Raw genomic sequence first — 5,655 nt, forward strand, 5'->3', positions numbered from 1 at the left:
GATAGATAGATAGATAGATAGATAGATAGATAGATAGATAGATAGATAGATAGATAGATAATAGATAGATAGATAGATAGATAGATAGATAGATAGATAGATAGATAGATGATATATAGATAGATAGATAGATGATAGAGTACATCTGGTACGGACCTTCAGCCCAGAGAGTAGACCACATATAGCCAGCGATGGATTTTTAGATCCCTTGCCTGTGCTTGCTGCATGGGCTGTTTCTTCCACCTCGATCATCTTCAGCCAACCCTATTCTTATTTCACCCCTACTCTGGCTGCAAACTCATGTCATTTTTTTACCCAGTGTATCCCCCTTTTCCATCACCTCCCAATGCATCTCTCCTTTCTCTCCATTTCACGTTGTTTTTCCTTGCTTTTGTAATTGTGAATTTGCCTGTATAAATTCCCCAATGTCCTTGGAGGTGCTTCCGATCACCAATTTTTTTTTTATTTTTAGTATGCACAATATTTATTAAGAAGAGCTTTGTGAAAAAGAAGGCAAGTAAACAGCAGGGAAAGAGGGATAAGTGAAGTGCTACAGATCCAGTGACAGCCTCAGCAAACTCTTTGGGAGCTCTGGAGTTAGAATGACTGGCCAGAGGGGCACCTGGGTGGCTCAGTTGGTTAAGCGACTGCCTTCAGCTCAGGTCATGATCTCAGGGTCCTGGGATCGAGCCCCTCATCGGGCTCCCTGCTCCGCGGGAAGCCTGCTTCTCCCTCTGACCCTCCCCCTGCTTGTGTTCCCTCTCTCGCTGTCTCTCTCTCTCTCTGTCAATTAAATAAATAAATAAAATCTTTAAAAAAAAAAAAAAAGAATGATTGGCCAGAGTTGTCCCAGGTAAGGCTGAGATAGCCCAATTCCCTCATCAATCAGCCATTGGGTGTGAGGGACCAGGGAAAAACTGTTGCCCAAGGCAAGGCCACTTTCTTCAGCTGAGACAGTTTCTAAAGGGAATGACAGCTGAAGGCTGTCTGTCCATAGCACTCCTAGCACTTATGGAAACAATTCTCATTGAAGAGGAATCTGGGTGGTGCATCACACTGCCCACCACACATCATAATATTGATTCTATTTATTATAACATTCATCTCCATTTATTCTGATATTTAATTATGACTAGCAATAAAGAAATTATAGTTTTCTTCATATAGGTCTTGGATATTTGGATAAAGTCTGATCACCAATTTTTTTTTAAAGATTTTATTTATTTGACAGAGACACAGCGAGAGAGGGAACACAAGCAGGGGGAGAGGGAGAGGGAGAAGCAGGCTTCCCACAGAGCAGGGAGCCCTGATGCAGGGTTCGATCCCAGGACCCTGGGATCATGACCTGAGCCGAAGGCAGACACTTAATGACTGAGCCACCCAGGCGCCCATGATCACTAATTTTCTTTTTCTCTTTCTTCTTGCTTTCCAAACTACTTTCCCTGGACCTGGTCAATCAAGATAAATGTGTACTGAATAAATAAGTGAATAAATGGCACACAAATGTAATGCATTGGGCTTTTGGAAAATATTTCTAAAATTAGAATTTAAAAAACAGTGAAAATTATATTTAATGGAAGGAGGAAAGGAGAAGCTAGGACATTCTTTCATTATAGAAGCAGACTGTACAATGTCATATTCCCCTGTAGTTTAACAATCAAATGGGTATTTCTTTTTTTTCAAGTTTTTATTTAAATTCCAGTTAGTTAACATACAGCATAATATTAGTTTCAGGTGTACAATATGTGATTCAGAACTTCATACATCCCCCTGTGCTCATCACAACAAGTACACTCCTTAATCCCCATCACCAATTAACCCATCCCCCAACCCACTCCTCTTCTGATAACCATCAGTTTGTTGTCTATAGTAAGAATCTGTTTCGTGGTTTGCGTCTCTCTTTTTTTCCCTTTATTCGTATGTTTTGTTTCTTAAATTCCACATATGAATGAAATCATATGGTATTTGTCTTTCTCTGATTTATTTCACTTATCATAACACTCTCCAGCTCCATCCATGTCATTGCAAATGGCAAGACTTCAGTCTTTATATGGCTGAATAATATTCCATTGTGTGTGTGTGTGTATATATATATATACACATATATATATACACACAATGGAATATTATATATTGGTATATGTATATACCACATCCTCTTTATCCATTCATCAGTTGATGGACAGATGGGCTATTTCCATAATTTGGCTATTGTAGGTAATGCTGCTATAAACATCAAGGTGCATGTATCCCTTTGAATTAGTATTTTTGTATTCTTTGGGTAAATACCTAACAGTGTGACTGCTGGATCATAGGGTAGTTCTATTTTTAACTTTTTAAGGACCCTCCATGCTGTTTTCCACAGTGGCTACACCAGTTTGCATTCCCATCAGCAGTATAAAAGGGTTCCTTTTTCTCCACATCCTCGCCAACACTCGTTGTTTCTTGTGTTGTTGATTGTAGCCATTGTAACAGGTGTGAAGTGATATTTCCTTGTGATTTTGACTTTCATTTCCCTGATAAGTGATGTTGAGCATCTTTTCATGTCTCTGTTAGCCATCTGGATGTCTTCTTTAGAAAATGTCTACCCATGTCTTCTGCCCATTTTTAATCAGATTATTTGTTTTTTGGGTATTGAGTTTTGTAAGTTCTTTATATATTTTGGATACTAACCCTTTATCAGATTTGCAAATATTTTCTCCTCAAATGGGCATTTCTGAATTTCATGGCAGTCTGGGCTTTGCCTTGATTTCCCCTCAGGATGAGAAGAAGAACAGCTACTTAGTAGAAGGCAACATATTACTACGCATTTTTTCAAGCTTATGGGACCACCACCCAGAATTGGCAGCTCTTATTTCTGAGCTCCTATTTTCTTAATGTCTTTTTTCCTACAAAGAAAATAAATTATTACAGATAATGTAATCATATCCTTTGATCTCCATTTCCTGTCTCCTCCCCCCATTCCCAGAGGATTCTGGGTATCATCCTAGTCAATATACGAATGATACATGTACACATGTATAGATATAAATAATCAATATTTATGTTTATGGACAATTAAGTTTATGTAACTGGCATCATGTTCTTCAGTTTACTTTTTCCTTCCACTGTGTTTAGAAATCATCCTTTATAAATACAGTTGACCCTTGAATAACATGGGTTCAAACTGCATGGGTCCACTTACATGCGAGTTTTTTTTCCAATAAATATAGTACAGTACTGTAAATGTATTTTCCCCCTTATGATTTTCATAATAGCATTTCCTTTTCTCTAGCTCACTTTCTTATACTAATACAGTATATAATACATATAATACAAAATATGTGTTAAATCGACTGTTTATGTCATCAGCGAGTCTTCCAATCAAGAGGAGTCTATTAATAGTTAAGTTTTGGCGGAACCAAAGTTAAACACAGATTTCTGACTGTGTGGGGGTTGGTAACCCTAATCTCACAGTTCAAGGGTCAACTGTATATATATATATATATATATATGGTTCATTTCTCTTAAAGATTTCAGTTTCCATCATATGAATATACTATATTTTGTCCACTAATTTATTAATGGATATTTGTTTTCACAGTTTTTAATATTACATACTGTAGTAAATATCCTCACATTTGTCATCTTATGAACCTGAGGAAGAGTTTCTATAGGAAATACACCTAGAAATTGTATTTATGAGGGGTATGATATGTACATTTACAGTTTTATTAGATATATCCAAATTGTTCTCCAGAGTGGTTGTAACAATTTAAACAGCCTCTAGCAGTCTTTCACTGCACTGTATCACCGAACTCTAAATTGTTTGCCAATGGTATCTCATTTTTTAAAAATGCAATTTCCCAATTACTGGTAAGACAATGCAATTTTTCATGTGAATGGGAATAATACTTCAAAAATAATTTCAGGAGCGCCTGGGTGGCTAGGTGGTTGAGCGTTTGCCTTCTGCTTCGGGTCATGATCCTGGGGTTCTGGGATCAAGTCCCCTATCGGGCTCCCTGCTCAGCAGGGAGTCTGCTTTTCCCTCTCTCTCTGCCCCTCCTCCCTGCTCGTGCTTTCGCTCTCTTTCTCTCTCTAAAATAAATAAATAAAATCTTAAAAAAAAAGATAAAAAATAATTTCAGATAGGGCGCCTGGGTGACTCAGTTGGTTAAGCGTCTGCCTTCAGGGGGCGCCTTGGTGGCTCAGTCTGTACGCGTCTGCTTTTGGCTCAAGTCATCATGATCCCAGGGTCCTGGGATGGAGTCCCACATTGAGCTCCCTGCTCAGTGGGGAGTCTTCGTCTCCCTCTACCCCTCTCCCCTGCTCGTGATCTCTCTCCCTCACTCTCTCTCTCAAGTAAATTTAAAAAAAGTTTAAAAGAAATAAAATAATTTCAGATATATTTGCATACACTGCAAATCTTACTGTCTCTCAACTTGTCACTCATTAAATCTAATATCTTTAACCTTTTTAGTGGGGAACACAAGTACAACTTAGATTAAAGCAGTTAGCTGTCAGTCTAGAGTTTCAAAGCTGACTCTTTTTAGCCCATTACTAAACAAATACGAGAATCACATTTTTTCCAGGTAGAAAAATTGCATCTTAATTTCCTAAGCAAAATATCAACAGCCAATTTGGGAAGTTTAAACATAGAGTTTTAATAGAAATCATTGTGCAGAGAGGACGGAGGAGTTCTTTTTTGTTTTGGTTTGGTTTGGTTTTGGTTTTGGTTTTAGTGTTTTTTGTTTATTTTTTTTTATTAGTTTCAGAGGTAGAATTTAGTGACTCATCAGTTGCATATAACACCCAGTGCTCATTGCATCAAGTGCCCTCCTTGGGCGCCTGGGTGGCTCAGTTGGTTGGGCGACTGCCTTCGGCTCAGGTTATGATCCTGGAGTCCTGGGATAGAGTCCCACATCAGGCTCCCTGCTCGGCGGGGAGTCTGCTTCTCCCTCTGACCCTATCCCCTCTCATGTGCTCTCTCTCTCTCAATCTATCTCTCAAATAAGTAAATAAAATCTTTAAAAAAAAAAAAGTGCCCTCCTTAATACCCATCACCCATTAGACTTTTCCTTATTCATTTGGGATTTTTTATATATTCAAGATACTAATCCTTTATTTGTTTTATATTTATAAATATTTTCTTCCAGTGTATCACTTGTTTTTTAACTTGTTTAATTGTACAGACCTTTGTAATTCTCATATGCTGAAATTTCACCATCTTTTATAGTTTTTACTTTTTGTGTCAGTTTAAGAAGTCTTTCCCAGGAAAGATCATAAAGGTAATTCCTACACTCTCTTCTGATAATTTTAAAGACTTATTTTTTTTCCAATTTAGATATTTAATCTCTTAGGATTTTATTTTTGTGTATAGTTTGAAGTAGGGATTAAATTTTTTCAGATAAAAAGTCATTGCCCCAAAATCAGTTATTGAGTAGTCCATCCTCTCCAGTTTATAATGACAATTCTGTTCTATATGAATTACATATATGATGGCCAGTTAAAGACAAGTTGACTTTAAAAAAAAAAACTGAATGAGTTTGTCACCCGTAGACCCTCTCTAAAGGAAATCCTAAATGATGTACTTCAAACAGAAGGATAGTGATCCCAGGGTGGAAGTTCTGAAAAGCAAGGGGAAAAAGAAGAACAAAGAGAGTGGCATATATGTAT

The sequence above is a fragment of the Callorhinus ursinus genome, unplaced genomic scaffold (genome assembly GCF_003265705.2).
Source record: "Callorhinus ursinus isolate GAN/ISIS: 27379988/994484 unplaced genomic scaffold, GSC_fseal_2.0 scaffold1, whole genome shotgun sequence".
In the NCBI taxonomy this organism is placed as follows: Eukaryota; Metazoa; Chordata; class Mammalia; order Carnivora; family Otariidae; genus Callorhinus; species Callorhinus ursinus.